Here is a 19181-nt window from a genome sequence, read left to right as displayed (position 1 = left end):
GGACTCAATACACAATCATTAATCAACCCCAAGCCTAACTCTCAACAGTCTCCAGTCTTCTGAAGCATAACGAACAAGTTCTTACATGGTGAACAAGTTCTTACATAGTGTAGGTTGCATAATTTTGTTTGTTAGTATTTTGCTTATAACTTTTACATTATTATTAAAAGTCATGTACTTAAGTCTCCAAATGTTGTTGACACTTTTTTCTCCCTTCAATTCTGTATTTTGTATTTTGTGTAATTTTCAGGTCCTGCTCTTAGATGCATGTTTATAATTTTATATCTTTCTGATCGCAGCTCCCTTATCATTGTTGTTTGCATGGTATATCCTTTCAGTACTTTTACTTTCAAGCTGTACAAATCTTGGAAAATACAGTCTGTTTTCTGTAAACAGTATACATTTAACTATTTTTTTTTCCATAATCAAATCTGATAGTCTCTGATGTTTGCTTGGATTATCTAATCCACTCATTTTGTGTGTAAGTATGTGGGAAATTCTTCAAATCAACTGAATACTAAATCATTCTTTTAAGGACTGCATAGCATTTCATGGTAGGCATGGGCCATAATTTATTCATTCATTTCCTAATTGATAGACATTCACTTTGTTCCAGTTTTCTTTTGTTTTTTGTTTTGCTTTGCCAGTATGAAAAATGCTACATGAATTATCCTCATATTTCAGTCTTCATGTTTTGGGAATTTAATCTCTGTAAGAATAGTCACCAGGAGTAGGGCTGATGGGTCCAAGGATATATGTTGTTTTATTTTAACAGATGCTCTCCATTCATTTTTAAAAGGCTATAACTTTTCACATCTCCAAGTTAAAACTGAAAATACTATTTTCCTCTCATACCTGCTAACCACTGGTTTTATATTTCCCTTTAATTACTCCAGTCAGTGGGTATAAAATTGTATCTCACTGTGATTTTAATTTCTGTTTTCTTAACTGAGAATTAAACACCAATTAATGTTGACTGGCCACTGGTATTAGCTTTTCTCTAAATTTACAGCTTATCCCTTTTGCTTATTTTCTTAAGGTTTGTTTGCCTTCTTATTAACTTATAAGAAATCTGTGGATATTAAAAATATTCATGCTTTGTTTATTATCTGAAATAAAATATCAACATATTACCTTTGTAATTGACTTTGTGGAATTTTTTGGAACACACAAAACTTTAATTTTTGTATATTCAGATATGCCTTCACATTTTTACGTAGTTTTTAGGTTTGTAGTTTTAATTAAGAGGGGATATTCTTAACTCTTAATTGTATATGCAGTTTTCTTGTGCTGTCTGTATTTAACTCTTTAATTCATTTGAAATGTATTTTGATATCTGGCATAAGATAAACTATGGCTTAAATGGGTATCTACTTTTATTAAGCTAGTTGTGCCAGCACAATCTATTCAATATTATGATTTTACATATCAGTGGATATATTTATGAGTTCTCTATTTTGTGTCCTATTAATCCATTTTTCTAATCATAGACTAACACCATATCGATTTGATTACAGTGACTTGATGGTATAGTGATATCTGGCAAGGCAAATCTCTGCTTCCGGTTCTTTCTCATATTTCTCTTGCATACAGTTTCTCTCAGGCTCTTATTCTCACATATAAATCTTATTATCATTTTCCTTCCTTCCCACACAAATGGGGGACTCTAATTGGGATGGCATTAAAAATTATACTAACTAGGGTCATTAACAAGTTTGTGATAGGAAGTCTTATTATCCAAAAACACACTTTTTGGCTTAGACTGCTTTTACATCACTTAATAAGGTTAAGTGATATAGTTTTCTTCATATAGATTTACTGCCTTTCTCATTTTATTTACTCTTGTATTTTAGATTTTTCAGTATTGCAAATAAATTTTTTCATGTACAATAAGAAAAATGTCAATAATTTTGTAGATAGTTCCTATATTCAGCTACCTTACCATATTCTCTTAATAATTATGGTAGTTTAACTAGAGTCTCATGGGTTTTCCAGTATAAAATGTATCATAAGCTGAAAGATGTAACTTTATTTTTTCTTTAAAAATCTTTGTACAGCACTTATTTTATTTTGTGTTTTGGCAACCTGGCCATGTTATATAATGAAGGGAATATAGGCAAGGGAATATAGTTCCTGATTTTAATAGAAATGACTTCGAAAATTATTTACTACCATTATTCAATCACTGATATTGCCATTGTTGATGTGTTGAATCTTCATCATATTTATATAGTTTTTCTTGGTTCCCCTTTTTTGAGTTATTAGTAATTGCTGCAAGTTTAGCAAATGCTTTCCCAGCATTTATTGTTATGACCATTCAGGTTTTCTCCTTCAGTTTGTTGTGATGGATAATATTTCATTGATGTTGAACCTTAGTTTACTGTGGAAAAATGTATATATATTTTAATATATTGATATTTTGTTTGTAATTATTAATACTATTTCATTTCTGATAATAAAACATTTACATATATAATATATATAAGTGGACACTGGTTGTTTCCATATCCTGGCTATTATAAATAATGTTGCAATGAACAAAGGGGTATATGTATCTTTTTGAGTTAGTGTTTTTGTTTTCTTCAGAAAAATACCCAGAGTTGGAATTGCTGGGTCATATGGTAGTTCTGTTTTTAACTTTGTGAGGAGCCTGCATATTGTTTTTCCATAGTGGTTGCAGCAATTTGTATCCCACCAGCGAGGTTCATAAGGGCTCCCTTTTCTCCACATCCTGGCCAGAATTTGTTATCCCTTGTTTTTTTGGTTATAGCCGTTCTAACAGGAGTGAGGTGGTATCTCACTGTGGTGTTGATTTGCATTTGCCTGAGGATCAGTGATGTTGAGCACCTTTCCATGTCCCTCTTGGGCATCTATCTGTATGTCTTCTTTGGAAAAATGTCTTCAGATCCTCTGCCCATTTTTTTCATTGGATTGTTTGCTTTTTTTGCTGTTGAGTTGTATGATTTCTTTATGCATTTTGGATATTAACTTCTTACCAAATACATGGTTTGCCAATATTTTCTCTGATTCAGTGGGTTGCTTTTCATTTTGCTCATGGCGGACTTTGCTGTGCAGAAGCTTTTTAGTGTGAAAAACTTACTTCAATCTTGATACCATATGCTTCTTACCTTAGAGTGTATTACATATTGTAAAATGCCCCGATGGTCAAAATATTAACAATATCTACCTGTAATGCCACTTGATTTTTGCTTTTGTTGCCTTTGTTTGTGGTGTCAAACCCCCAAAATAATTGCCGCCTAGTGTGAAACAGCTTCCTGCCTATGTTTTCTTTCAGGAGTTTTATGGTTTCAGGTCCTACATCTAAGACTATAATCCGTTTTAAGTTAATTTTTGTGTATGGTGTAGGATAGAGGTCTTGTTTTATTTTGCTGTGCTGTCCAGTTTCCAATACCACTTATCGGAGAAATTGTCCTTCCCACTGCATATTCTTGGCCCTTTTGTTGTAAATTAATTGACCATAAAGCATGGGTTTATTTCTGAGCTTTCTATTCTGTTCCACTGATTTGTGTTTCTGTTTTTATGATAGTACCATACTGCTTTATTACTGTAGCTTTGTAATATTTGAAACTGAGGAGCATGATGTCTCCAGCTTTGTTTTTCACAAGTTTGCTTTGGCTCTTTGAGGTCTCTTGTGGTCCCACACAAATTTTATAACCGTTTGTTCTGTTTCTGTGAAAAATGCCATTGGAATTTTGATAGGGATTGCATCAAATCTGTATATTGCTTTGGTTAGTATGTACATATTAACAAAATTAATTTTTCCATTCCATGAACACAAAATGTCTTTCCATTAATTTTTTTTCTTCAATTTCTCTCATCAGTGTCTGATAGGTTTTCACTGTATAGATCTTTCATTTTACCTCCTTGGTTAAATTTATTCCTGTGTGTTCTTTTTAATGCTGTTGTAAATGGGATCATTTTCTTAATTTCTCTTTATTTTATTTTATTTTATTTTATTTTTTTTAGAGGGCATCTCTCATATTTATTGATCAAATGGTTGTTAACAACAATAAAGTTCAGTATAGGGGGGTCAATGCCCAATGTACAATCATTAATCCATCTCAAGCCTAATTCTCCTCAGTCTCCAATCTTCTGAAGCATAACGCACAAGTTCTTACATGGTGAACGAATTCTTACATAGTGAATGAATTCTTACATGGTGAACAGTACAAGGGCATTCATCACAGAAACTTTCGGTTTTGATCATGCATTATGAACTATAAACAATCAGGTCAAATATGAATATTCGTTTGATTTTTATACTTGATTTATATGTTGATCCCACATTTCTCCCTTTATTATTATTATTATTTTTATTTTTAATAAAATGCTGAAGTGGTAGGTAGATGCAAGATAAAGGTAGAAAACATAGTTTAGTGCTGTAAGAGGGCAAATGTAGATGATCAGGTGTGTGCCTATGGACTAAGTATTAATCCAAGTTAGACAAGGGCAGCAAAACATCCACGGATGCAGAAGATTTCTCTCAAAGCAGGGGGGATGAGGTTCTGAGCCTCACCTCTGTTGATCCCCAATTTCTCACCTGATGGCCCCCCTGCGACTGTGCCTGTCTTAGGTTGTTGCTCCCTTGAGGAATCTTACCCGTCTCTGGCTAACCAGTCATCTTCCGGGGCCATACAGGGAAATGTAAAGTTGGTAAGTGAGAGAGAAGCCATATTGTTTGCAAAGGTTAGCTTTTTACTTCTTTGCAGATTTATGCCCTGTGGCTTCTATGCCCAGCACTTGTCTTGAGGTATCTTTACCACCTGGAGGAATTATGATACTCGGTAAATTCGATATGAGGCACGAATTCTATTTAAGGGTTTTAATTAGGAAGGAAGAAGAAAAGCTATAGAGGTAGCATAAGGAAGAAAACATGGGAGGATTGATTATTTCTTTGGCATATCTTCTTGTAGAGTACCTTAAGCATGTATAGGTTTTTTGTTTTTTTTTAACATTTCAAAGAGTTTGGTTAGTTTTATTTTTTTTCAGCTTCCATACTTCCTGATACAGTTCTCTGAAAATAGTTTGGCTTCTAAATTCACTACAGATTCATAGAATATTAGAACTATTTAAGGCCATCAAGATCTTCTGATTTTTCCCCCTTTTTTATTTTTTTGAGAGGGCATCTCATTTATTGATCAAATGGTTGTTAACAACAATAAAGTTCAGTATAGGGGGGTCAATGCTCAATGTACAATCATTAATCCATCTCAAGCCTAATTCTCGTCAGTCTCCAGTCTTCTGAAGCATAACGCACAAGTTCTTACATGGTGAACGAATTCTTACACAGTGAATAAATTCTTACATGGTGAACAGTACAAGGGCATTCATCACAGAAACTTTCGGTTTTGATCATGCATTATGACCTATAAACAATCAGGTCAAATATGAATATTCGTTTGATTTTTGTACTTGATTTATATGTTGATCCCACATTTCTCCCTCTTTTATTATTATTATTTTTATTTTTAATAAAATGCTGAAGTGGTAGGTAGATGCAAGATAAAGGTAGAAAACATAGTTTAGTGCTGTAAGAGGGCAAATGTAGATGATCAGATGATCAGGTGTGTGCCTGTAGACTAAGTATTAATCCAGGCTAGACAAGGGCAGCAAGACATCCACGGATGCAGAAGATTTCTCTCAAAGCAGGGGGGATGAGGTTCTGAGCCTCACCTCTGTTGATCCCCAAATTCTCACCTGATGGCCCCCCTGCGACTGTGCCTGTCTTAGGTTGTTCCTCCCTTGAGGAATCTTACCTGTCTCTGGCTAACCAGTCATCTTCCGGGGCCATACAGGGAAATGTAAAGTTGATAAGTGAGAGAGAAGCCATATTGTTTGCAAAGGTTAGCTTTTTACTTCTTTGCAGATTTATGCCCTGTGGCTTCTATGCCCAGCACTTGTCTCGAGGTATCTTTACCACCTGGAGGAATTATGATACTCGGTAAATTCGATATGAGGCACGAATTCTATTTAAGGGTTGTAATTAGGAAGGAAGAAGAAAAGCTATAGATGTAGCATATGGAAGGAAACATGGTAGGATTGATTATTTCTTTGACATATCTTCTTGTATAGTACCTTAAGTATGTATAGGTTTTAAACTACTAACTAATTTGCACACACATATTAACATAATAGGAATACGGTGACATAAGCAAAGCAAATCTATAATTACCATCCATCTCCAGTGAAGCCAAGAAAACCATTTAGGCACCCTAGGCATTTGTGAAAATTTATCTATGATATGATGGATATTGTCCAACTGTACTTGAACAGTCTGAGAGAAATCAGACAAATTAAAGCAGCCCATTTCTGGGATCTGTTCACATCCCATATGTTCTTTTAACCATAGATAGTCTATAGTCATAAGATTTTGGAGTGCTACAACTTGCACCCCTCCCAACTCCTGGTTGAGTTCCAACAGTACAGATCCGGTCAAATTCGTTGTCTCACTGTATGCACATGCCAGCCTAGACATCACCCTCCTCATTCCAATGGCAAGTCCAGGAAACGGTGGGGTGGACGCAGCCACAACCGCAGCATCACCCAGATCCCTGTGGAGGCTTTTTGATGATCATCCCCCGGCACGAGTCCTCCAGAGAGTGCTGATGCCGGAAGCTCCTCCTCATATCGTATCAGTTCATTTTCTGGGTATCCAAGCTAGGCCTTGATCTTCTGCATAGAAACAAACAGACCCTTTGCCCACACTTTGACATGCCCTCTATACCACTGTGCAGAATTCATTGGAGGTCAGCACACAGGGACTGCTTTTTTTTTTTTTTTAAGAGAAAGGAATATTATCAGAAAAGAGTACCTCCATAGCTGATCATCTGACACCCTTTAAGTGATCACCATTAAGGATATTTAAAGCATGCGTTGATCTTTAATTTACCAATAATTTTATCCTATCAAGGAGTAATCCCTCTTTTCTTTCTTTCTTTTTTCTTTTAATCTTTAATCTACACTTACATGAAGAGTACTATGTTTATTATGCTCTCCCCTATATCAGGTCCCCCCTAACAACCACATTACGGTTACTGTCCATCAGCTTAGGAAAATGTTGTAGAATCCCTACTTGTCCTCTCTGTGTTGTGCAGCCCACCCTCCCCTTTGTCCCTCCCACCCATGCATGCAAATCTTAATACCCCCCTTCTTACCCCCCCCTTATCCCTCCCTGCCAACCCATCCTCCCCAGTTCCTTTCCGTTTGGTACCTGTTAGTCCATTTTTGGGTTCTGTAATTCCACTGCTGTTTTGTTCCTTCAGTTTTTCCTTTGTTCTTATACTCCTCAGATGAGTGAAATCATTTGGTATTTCCCTTTCTCCACTTGGCTTATTTCACTGAGCATAATACTCTCCAGCTCCATCCATGTTGCTGCAAATGGTTGGATTTTTCCACTTCTTATGGCTGAGTAATATTCCATTGTGTATATGTACCACATCTTCTTTATCCATTCATCTACCGATGGACATTTAGGTTGCTTCCAATTCTTGGCTATTGTAAATAGTGCTGCGATAAACATAGGGGTGCATCTGTCTTTCTCAAACTTGATTGCTGCGTTCTTAGGGTAAATTCCTAGGAGTGGAATTCCTGGGTCAAATGGTAGGTCTGTTTTGAGCATTTTAATGGACCTCCAAACTGCTTTCCACAATGGTTGATCTAATTTACATTCCCACTAGCAGTGTAGGAGGGTTCCCCTTTCTCCACAGCCTCGCCAACATTTGTTGTTGTTTGTGTTTTGGATGGCAGCTATCCTTACTGGTATGAGGTGATACCTCAGTGTAGTTTTAATTTGCATTTCTCTGATAATTAGCTATGTGGAGCATCTTTTCATGTGTCTCTTGGCCATCTGTATTTCTTTTTTAGAGAACTGTCTGTTCAATTCCTCTGCCCATTTTTTAATTGGGTTATTTGTTTTTTGTTTGTTGAGGCGTGTGAGCTCTTTATATATTTTGGACGTCAAGCCTTTATCGGATCTGTCATTTTCAAATATATTCTCCCATACTGTAGGGTTCCTTTTTAGTCTATTGATGGTGTCTTTCACTGTACAGAATCTTTTCAGCTTAATTTAGTCCCACTTGCTCATTTTTGCTGTTGTTTTCCTTGCCCGGGGAGATATGTTCAAGAAGAGGTCACTCGTGTTTATGTCTAAGAGGTTTTTGCCTATGTTTTTTTCCAAGAGTTTAATGGTCTCATGATTTACATTCAGATCTTTGATCCATTTTGAGTTTACCTTTGTATATGGGGTGAGCCGATGGTCCAGTTTCATTCTCCTACATGTAGCTGTCCAGTTTTGCCAGCACCATCTGTTGAAGGGACTGTCCTTTTGCCATTGTATGTCCATGGCTCCTTTATCAAATATTAATTGACCATATTTGTTTGGGTTAATTTCTGGAGTCTCTAATCTGTTCCACTGGTCTGTGGCTCTGTTCTTGTGCCAGTACCAAATTGTCTTGATTACTATGGCTTTGTAGTAGAGCTTGAAGTTGGGGAGTGAGATCCCCCCTACTTTATTCTTCTTTTTCAGGATTGCTTTGGCTATTCGGGGTCTTTGGTGTTTCAATATGAATTTTTGAATTATTTGTTCCAGTTCATTGAAGAATGTTGCTGGTAATTTGATAGGGGATTGCATCAAATCTGTATATTGCTTTAGGCAGGATGGCCATTTTGACGATATTAATTCTTCCTAGCCAAGAGCATGGGATGAGTTTCCATTTATTAGTGTCCCCTTTAATTTCTCGTAAGAGTGACTTGTAGTTTTCAGAGTATAAGTCTTTCACTTCTTTGGTTAGGTTTATTCCTAGGTATTTTTGATGCAATGGTGAATGGAATTGTTTTCCTGATTTCTCTTTCTATTGGTTCATTGTTAGTGTATAGGAAAGCTACAGATTTCTGTGTGTTAATTTTGTATCCTGCAACTTTGCTGTATTCCGATATCAGTTCTAGTAGTTTGGAGTGGAGTCGTTAGGGTTTTTTATGTACAGTATCATATCATCTGCAAATAGTGACAGTTTGACTTCTTCTTTACCAATCTGGATTCCTTGTATTTCTTTGTTTTGTCTGATTGCCATGGCTAGGACCTCCAGTAGTATGTTAAATAACAGTGGGGAGACTGGGCATCCCTGTCTTGTTCCCGATCTCAGAGGAAATGCTTTCAGCTTTTCGCTGTTCAGTATAATGCTGGCTGTGGGTTTATCATATATGGCCTTTATTATGTTGAGGTACTTGCCCTCTATTCCCATTTTGCTGAGAGTTTTTATCATGAATGGATGTTGAATTTTGTCAAATGCTTTTACAGCATCTATGGAGATGATCATGTGGTTTTTGTCTTTCTTTTTTGTTGATGTGGTGGATGATGTTGATGGATTTTCAAATGTTGTACCATCCTTGCATCCCTGGGATGAATCCCACTTGGTCATGGTGTATGATCCTTTTGATATACTGTTGAATTCTGTTTGCTAATATTTTATGGAGTATTTTTGCATCTTTATTCATCAGGGATATTGGTCTGTAATTTTCCTTTTTGGTGGGGTCTTTGCCTGGTTTTGGTATTGGGGTGATGTTGGCTTCATAGAATGAGTTTGGGAGTATTCCCTCTTCTTCTATTTTTTGAACACTTTAAAGAGAATGGGTATTATGTCTTCTCTGTATGTCTGATAAAATTCCAAGGTAAATCCGTCTGGCCCCGGGGTTTTGTTCTTGGGTAATTTTTTATTACCGTTTCAATTTCTTTGCTTGTAATTGGTTTGTTTAACTTTTCTGTTTCTTCCTTGGTCAGTCTTGGGAGGTTGTATTTTTCTAGGAAGTTGTCCATTTCTTCTAGGTTTTCCAGCTTGTTGGCATATAGGTTTTCATAGTAGTCTTTAATAATTCTTTGTATTTCTGTGGAGTCTGTCGTGATTTTTCCATTCTCATTTCTGATTATGTTGATTTGTGTTGATTCTCTTTTTCTCTTAATAAGTTTGGCTAGAGGCTTATCTATTTTGTTTATTTTCTCAAAGAACCAGCTTTTGGTTTCATTGATTTTTGCTATTGTTTTATTCTCAATTTTGTTTATTTCTTCTCTGATCTTTATTATGTCCCTCCTTCTGCTGACTTTAGGCCTCATTTGTTCTTCTTTTTCCAGTTTCGATAATTGTGATGTTAGACTATTCATTTTGGGATTGTTCTTCCTTCTTCAAGTGTGCCTGCATTGCTATATTCTTTCCTCTTAAGACTGCTTTCGCCGCGTCCCACAGAAGTTGGGGCTTTGTGTTGTTGTTGTCATTTGTTTCTATATATTCCTTGATCTCTATTTTGATTTGTTCACTGATCCATTGATTATTTAGGAGCATGTTGTTAAGCCTCCATGTGTTTGTGAGCCTTTTTGTTTTCTTTGTAGAATTTATTTCTACTTTTATACCTTTGTGGTCTGAAAAATTGGTTTGTAGAATTTCAATATTTTGAAATTTACTGAGGCTCTTTTTGTGAGCTAGTATGTGGTCTATTCTGGAGAATGTTCCATATGCACTTGAGAAGAATGTATATCCTTTTGCTTTTGGATGTAGAGTTCTATAGATGTGTATTAGGTCCATCTGTTCTAGTGTGTTGTTCAGTGCCTGTGTGTCCTTACTTATTTTCTGCCCGGTGGATCTATCCTTTTGGGTGAGTGGTGTGTTGAAGTCTCCTAAAATGAATGCATTGCAGTCTATTTCCTTCTTTAGTTCTGTTAGTATTTGCTTTACATATGCTGGTGCTCCTGTATTGGGTGCATATATATTTAGAATGGTTATATCCTCTTGTTAGACTGAGCCCTTTATCATTATGTAGTATCCTTCTTTATCTCTTGTTACTTTCTTTGTTTTGAAGTCTATTTTGTCTGATATTAGTACTGCAACCCCTGCTTTCTTCTCGCTGTTGTTTGCCTGAAATATGTTTTTCCATCCCTTGACTTTTAGTCTATGCTTTTCTTTGGGTTTAAGATGAGTTTCTTGTAAGCAGCATACAGATGGGTCTTGCTTTTTTATCCATTCTATTACTCTGTGTCTTTTGATTGGTGCATTAAGTCCATTTACATTTAGGGTGACTATTGAGAGATATGTACTTATTGCCATTGCAGGCTTTAGATTCGTGGTTACCAAAGTTTCAAGGTTAGCTTCTTTAGTATCTTACTGCCTAACTTAGCTTGCTTATTGAGCTGTTATATACACTGTCTGGAGATTCTTTTCTTCTCTCCCTTCTTATTCCTCCTCCTCCATTCTTCGTATGTTGTGTGTTTTTTTCTGTGCTCTTTTTAGGAGTGCTCCCATCTAGAGCTGTCCCTGTAGGATGCCCTGTAGGGGTGGTTTGTGGGAAGCAGAGTCCCTCAGCTTTTGCTTGTCTGGGAATTGTTTAATCCCGCCATCATATTTAAATGATAGTCGTGCTGGATACAGTATCCTTGGTTCAAGGCCCTTCTGTTTCATTGCATTAAGTATATCATGCCATTCTCTTCTGGCCTGTAGGGTTTCTGTCGAGAAGTCTGATGTTAGCCTGATGGGTTTACCTTTATAGGTGACCTTTTTCTCTCTAGCTGCCTTTAAAACTCTTTCCTTGTCCTTGATCCTTGCCATTTTAATTACTGTGTGTCTTGGTGTTGTCCTCCTTGGATCCTTTCTGTTGGGGGTTCTGTGTAATTCCATGGTCTGTTCGATTATTTCCTCCCCCAGTTTGGGGAAGTTTTCAGCAATTATTTCTTCAAAGAGACTTTGTATCCCTTTTCCTCTTTCTTCTTCTGGTACCCCTATAATACGAATATTATTCCTTTTGGCTTGGTCACATAGTTCTCTTAGTGTTGTTTCATTCCTGGAGATCCTTTTATCTCTCTCTATGTCATCTTCTATACGTTCCTGTTCTCTGGCTTCTATTCCTTCAATGGCCTCTTGCATCTTATCCATTCTGCTTATAAATCCTTCCAGGGATTGTTTCACTTCTGTGATCTCCTTCCTGACATCGGTGATCTTCCTCCTGACTTCATCCCATTGCTCTTGCATTTTTCTCTGCATCTCATCCCATTGCTCTTGCATTTTTCTCTGCATCTCTGTCAGCATGTTCGTGATTTTTATTTTGAATTCTTTTTCAGGAGGACTGGTTAGGTCTGTCTCCTTCTCAGGTGTTGTCTCTGTGATCTTTGTCTGCCTGTAGTTTTGCCTTTTCATGGTGATAGAGATAGTTTGCAGAGCTGGTACGAGTGACCGCTGGAAGAGCTTCCCTTCTTGTTGGTTTGTGGCCTTCCTCTCCTGGGAGAATAGCAACCTCTAGTGGCTTATGCTTGGCAGCTGTGCGCAGACAGGGCTTCTGCTACCTACCCGTTTGCTATGGAGTTTATCTCCGCTCTTGCAGTGGGCGTGGCCTGGCTGGGGCTGCTCCTCCAAGTAGTGGAGCTCCGTTGGAGAGGGAGCGGCCGGGAGGCTATTTATCTCCGTAAGGGGGCTCTGTGCTCCCTGTTGCCCAGGGGTTTAGAGTGCCCAGAGATCCCCAGATTCCCTGCCTCTGGTCTAAGTGTCCTGTCCTGCCCCTTTAAGACTTCCAAAAAGCACTCTCCAAACCAAAACAACAACAGCAACAATGAGAGAGGGAACAGAAAAAAAAAAGGAAAAAACACGGGATTTTTTTTTTTTTCCCTCAGGCGCCGGTCGCAGGCACCCACTCACTGTTCCTGCTGCCCTGCCTCCCTAGCACCGGAGTCCCTGTCCCTTCAAGGCTTCCAAAAAGCACCTGCCCACTGGTCCTGCAGGGAAAAACGCGCGATAATCTTTGTCCTCAGGCGCCGTTCCCAGGCACCCGCTCACCAGTCCCGCCGCCCTGCCTCCCTAGCAACGGGGTCTCTGTCCCTTTAAGGCTTCCAAAAAGCACTCGCCAAAAAAAAACCGCTCCGGTTTCTTTCCACCTGCCGGGAGCCGGGGGGAGGGGCGCTCGCATCCCGCCGGGCCGGGGCTTGTATCTTACCGCCTTCGCAAGGCGCTGGGTTCTTGCAGGTGTGGATGTGGTCTGGGTGTAGTCCTGTGTCCTCTGGTCTCTATTTTAGGAAGAATTTTCTTTGTTATGTTTTCATAGGTCTATGTGTTTTTGGGAGGAGATTTCCACTGCTCTACTCACACGGCTATCCTGGCTCCGCCCCCTAATTTCTCTTTTTGACTGTTATTACTATGCTGAAATACAACAGATTTTTGCATGTTGATTTTTTATCTTGCAACTTTACTGCATTTATTTACTAGGTTTTTTTAGTGGATACCTTAGGGTTTTCTATACATAATATAAAATCTGTGAATAGTGACAGTCTTATTTCTTCTTTTCCAATATGGATGCTTTTTGTTTCTTTTTCTTACCAAATTGTCCTAGCTAGGACTTTTCAATACTGTCTTAAATAAAAGTGGCAAGAGTAGGCATTCTTGCCTTGCTCCTGATCTTAGAGGAAAGTTCTCAGCTTTTTACCGTTGATTATCATGTTGGCTGGGAGCTTGTTATATGTAGCCTGTATTATGTTCAGGTAGTTCCCTCTGCCTCCATTTTATCAGGAGTTTTTATCATGAAAGGATGTTGAATTTTGTCGAGTGCTTTTTCTGCATCTACTGAGGTGATCATGATTTTTCCCCTTCAGTTTGTTAACATAGTGCATCGCACTGAGTGATTTGAGGAATTTGAATGAGTCATGCATTCCTGGAATTAATGCCAGCTGATGATGGTGTGTGATCCTTTCGTGCGCTCTTAACTTCAGTTTGCCAGTATTTTGTTGAGCATTTTGCACCTATGTTCATGAGGGATATTGGCCTGTAACTTTTCTTTTCTTTGTGGTGTCTTTGGCTTTGGTATCAAGGCAATGCTTTCCCTCATAAAATGAGTTTGGAAGTGTTCCTTCCATTTCGATTTTTAGAAGAGTTTGTAGCGTGTTTTTGTATTTTCCAATTTTCACACTGACTTATTATTTCTATAATAACAAATGGTGTTTAAAAACTAATAAATTGGCAATTTTAACAAATTCTTAACCCCGTATATTAGATTTTAGAATGATAATCATTACATAGTATTCAATATACATTTAAATCTAAAAGGTGGTTATCTTTTTCAGTGTAATGGGTTCTGATGCAGGTGTTGTTACTCAAAAAGTCTTCCAGTTGATGGGATTGACTAATGCTGTGTTTGCTTTTTAGTATCTTCGTATTTGCTTGTGTTACTTAAACAATTTCCATACTTTCTTTTATGACACTGCCTGAATACACATGCTGTGTGAAGTAGGGCAAATTCTATAACCATTTTAAGTTTTGCTCTTCCAGCTCTTCAGTAGGAATAATACTAATTGTGTGTACATAATTAGGTTACTGTGAAGATTAAATTAATAAAACACTTGATGTGGGCTTGCTTAAGTACAACTATTTCAAAATGTTCATTATTACTTCTTTTATTAGTAATATTTATTACCTGCTAATGTACTTTATAAGACCCAATCCAGAATTACAGTTCACTTGTTTCCTATTATCATCAACATAGAGTTTGCCCAAACCTATTTAAACCATGATGTTTGAATATATTTTCTTTATGTTTTCTATTTTAGATTTTTTCTTCATTTAATATTACAATAATTCTATCTTCATTGGAGCTTTGGATGGATGAAAATAAAATTACGGTAACTGGAGATGCTAATGACTTATTACACAGATTTTTAAAATGGAAAAGATCATATCTTGTTTTGCGTCCACACGATGTGGCATTTTTACTTGTGTAAGCATATCTTGGCATTACTAAACCTTATACAGAAGCAACATACCTATATTTAACCAAATTTCAACCAATTTTTCTTACATATAAGATCATGTGAATACTGTTTTTCCACAACACAGATTTTGTAGCAGAATTATTGATATCAACCATCCCATTTATTGCTCTGTAGTTAACACTCATTCCTTCAGTCTTGTTACCATATGCTTTCTTAAAGTATATACATATCACTAAATAGCTTACTGCATAAAATGTTAACAATATCTGTCTGAAGCAATGTGCCTGAATTCTATGAGTACAGTAATTTGGCCTTTTCTCTTTATGCTTTACTTCCATAAAATAAAGCCAAAAATAACAAGGGTTTAGAAATAATTTTGTATATTTAATATCTCTGACGTACCATATTCACATGGTGTTGCATTTTACAAGATATAAACCACCTTGTCAATTTAGTAACCTCTTTGTTTTTCTCTTATCAGTATTGAGGACATATGTATATTATATATTATTATATTATGCAAATGATCATATATATCTAAAATTATAATCTTTTAAATATTTTTCTGTCTTACAGATATGCCCCACCTTTGCATGGCTCTGGCTAATTCTGTCTGATTAAGGGGAGACTTCAGTCCATAAAGTGACTGACTGCCTATTTATAAACCATATTTCCTTATCTTTCTAATTTGAAATAATTTTAGTTATTTATTTATTATTTTGTTATTTTAGGAATTATTTACTTGAATTATTTTTAAGAAACATTACAGAAAGAATCATTATTTTCTCAACATTCCATATGAGAATACACTTTCTATTGTTGTCTAAGTCTATTTGATTGTTTTCAAGGGAAGCAGACACATTTATTCACTTCCTGTGATTTGTTACCTTAATGTTAGGTGATAATACCTATGAATTTATGATATAAATATGCAAAACAGAAATTGCATTAGGCACATTGAATATTAGTCGTGCTTAATTTTACAAATTTATGTGATTATGATCCTTTCTTTAAACTTAAGTTACAGAGAAAAATCAAAGTATGTTGGTGCAACCTTTCAAGGGAAGATATGTGACCCTCAGTACGGAGGAGGTGTTGCTCTGGTTGGTATAGTTTAATTTGCACAACTAAGATGTATATAGAATGCTATTTAGATTAATATACAGTTAGATATTTCCCTATTTTATTATTTCTATGTATCCTAAAATTTGCATAATGATTCTAGGGATCTTTGCCTCTGCTGCTGTTAAAAATGTTTGAATTATAAGAAGCCCTTATTGAACTTACTACATACAAAACTTTTGCAATTTTTTTTAGTCTTATAAAATGCTTATGAATTTTTCATATACTCAACATTTAATCATTAATTGATTTTAATTTCAAGGATGGATTTTTTAACTGTCTTTTAATTATGTAGCTAACATAATTATGAACCAGGTTAAAATTAAACTTTGAAGCTTATTTATCACCTGCCTTAAAGTGCTTCGTGGGGCATAGGTGAAGAATAACAGAATCACATGCCCTAATTGACATTATTAATCTTAGTAGAAAATCCTGGTGTATTGAAAGTTGGTATGTTTTTTGCCCTATTTCATAAAGCCTATCTATGGTTATTCTGATACATAGAACTTGCCTTTTTAAACTTTTTGTGCATTTGTACAATGTCTGCTGGAGTTTGGGAGGCGATATATAATGCTCTTGTTTCAGTGAACAAGGGAAGCTAAGTTAAAAAAATAAATAAATGAATCAATCAAATGGAGACACGTTTCATCTTTGAAATTCACAACTCAGAGTTTGGAAAATGTGGCTTATTGTTATGGGCAAGTCATTACTAGTCTCAAAAGCTGGAATATGACTGGTTTATCCAATCACATGGAATAGTAGGAAATCTTAAGAGCAGAACTGATTCTCTCCAAAGGCCAGCTAACTACCAGGAGAAAGGAAATGCCATCCTTTACTGGAAAGTCTGCAGCTCATGGGCAGAGGGTAGTGGTCTCTGCAGTGAAAGGAGCATTCAGAGAAGAGCTTTTCTTAATATTCTTCTTCCTATTTATTCTCCACACTTCACTTGGATAGTCATTGCCTGATCTTTCACTAGGAAAATCAGCAGCAGTCATTGTTTACTCACAGCAGTGAGCTGTTGAAGAAAACGGTGGAAACTCTGCCCTCTGATACTTAAACACCCAGTACCATCTCTCCCTTGGCACTATGTCCTTCCAGGGCTGCTCCTTTCTAAAAGTGTATAGCTGAAACCATAACTGAGTAGTTTTTGTTTGAGTAGAAGCAAGTCAGAAATCAACAGTTTTGATGTCCGCATCTCCTTGCCCTGGGCCACATGCATCCACCTGTCTTGCCAAGTTCACTTACTCCCAAAGGCTGACACAAGTCAGTTCTTGTCCTCAAGGACTTGCAACAGTACATATTACCAGACGTATTGTCTGTTGACTATGTAGATCCTGACTATTCAACTTCCTCCGGCCTCAGAGGAAAATACACTACACAACATATACCATTTGAAGCAGTTTTATTAAGTACTTATAACCAGGAATTTCAAACAAAATAAAGTGTAAGCTATCATAGAAAAGGATTAATTGCATAAGGGATAAGATCAATGCATGTGAAGCATAAATGATGAAATTGGAAAATCCGAATAAGGACATTTTACAGGAGACATTGGAAAAGTTAGGGAAGATAAAAGAAAAGTTAAGAGAAATGGATGATTAAAGTACAAGTACCAATATCTAGACATTAAGAATAATGGAGATGAAAATATTAAAATCATAAGAAAACTTTTGAAGGGAACATGAAAATAAATTTCACAGAATTACATTCACAGAACAGTTTCCAGCCACTGCCAGATCAACAAAATGCCTCTGTCAGGAAGTCCCTCTGGGAATCTCCTCATGATACCTCACACTACACCATCTGGCAGGAGGGGACGAACGTGGGTTGTCATATGCAAAGGGCACATGGAAAATAAAAAAAGAAGAGCAAAAATATGCACAACAATGAGATGAAAATATCAAATATGAAGACAAGTTGTTATGTTTCCAGAAGGAAGAAAATCATAAAATAAGGAAGACATTCCATAGTCAGAAAAGCCACATTGGATGCTAAAGGAATGTATTGAGGGTAAAAGTACTTTGAAGGCACAGTTCATAACTAAAAAGAAATCTGAGGCACAGTAAAAATATTTTCAGGCATATAAGCCCTCAAAAGATTTGCCAAACAAAAGACTAACATTCAGGACATATTGGTAGAAATTGTCTATTTCCATGAAAAGCTACAAGATTATGAAACTGAAAGTGAATAAATATAGCTAAAATTTTTTGTTGTCTTAAGATGCAAATAGCTGGAGCTGGGCTATCCAATGAATATTGGTCTTAACAAAAGCAAAGCACTGTAACAATCGAATGGAAGAAATGTAAACATAGCCAGGGAAGAAGAAATGTAAAAACAAGTAAGACAAATGGAAAATATAAAATAAAATGGTTTTAATATATCTTCATATGACAGCAATTATGTGAGTGTAACTGGATTAAACTCACCAAATCAGACAGAGTCTCTGATTTAAAATTTTTAAAAAGTACTTTTATTCTAAAAATTTTTTAATTAGTTATTTACAAGAGATATATTAATGGCAAAGTCAAGGTGAGTATAAAAATGATGAAATATATTCCACTTAAATAAGAAACAAGTAAAATGTTAATTCATTATTGAGGCAAATAGGCATAAATCTTCCATGCAGAAATTTTAGCATATATTTTGTTTGATTTATTCTAGGCATTTAGCCTTGTTTGATGATATCAGTAAATATATTTTAAATATAACTTAAGCATGTTTCTTTTATGGTGAAAGACAAATGATATACAATGACTTGTATCCAATGGTATTTCTATATTTACTTGTAGCTTTTGATTTAAATTCTTCTGTGTGCAATGTTGTCATGTGTCAATAAGAACAATTTTGTTCTTTTTTTCCTTTCCACTATATATATCTTTAAATTTTTTTTCTGTAATTAACTAGGGTCTCAAGAATAATATTCAGTTGAAAGAGTTGAATTGAATAATGTGTAATTAATAGCAGACATTCTTGTATCATTCCTGATCTCAGAGGAAAAACTCAATATTGTGTTATTAGGTATTATGTTTGCTTTAGGTTATTATAAACACTTTAATATAATAATAAAGCTCAGTTTGTAAATCTAAGCTTTTTACAATGCATTTTATTTTTTAATCCCATCTTTGTACTTTTTAAAGGGAAATTAATCCTGCTTAAATGTATTTGAAGTTTTTTCCTAAATATCCCATTTTAGTAGCACATTACTACTATTGTTTTTGATTATCTCATATAATTTTTTTCTTACTTTGTTGAAAGAAACAATATGCTACAGAAGGGGTCATTTTATTACCTTTATATTAAATTAAATTGT

At 35.9% G+C, this 19181-nt stretch overlaps 1 pseudogene; it reads left to right on the top strand.

Annotated features, from left to right (window-relative positions):
• The window catches only part of LOC140845298 (disintegrin and metalloproteinase domain-containing protein 2-like), a 58675-nt pseudogene that overhangs the window by 25123 nt on the left and 14371 nt on the right, over positions 1–19181 (top strand).

Source organism: Manis javanica, chromosome 12 (genome assembly GCF_040802235.1).
Source record: "Manis javanica isolate MJ-LG chromosome 12, MJ_LKY, whole genome shotgun sequence".
Lineage (NCBI taxonomy): Eukaryota > Metazoa > Chordata > Mammalia > Pholidota > Manidae > Manis > Manis javanica.
Note: the sequence above shows the minus strand (reverse complement) of the source record. Positions and strands in the feature narration are given on the sequence as shown.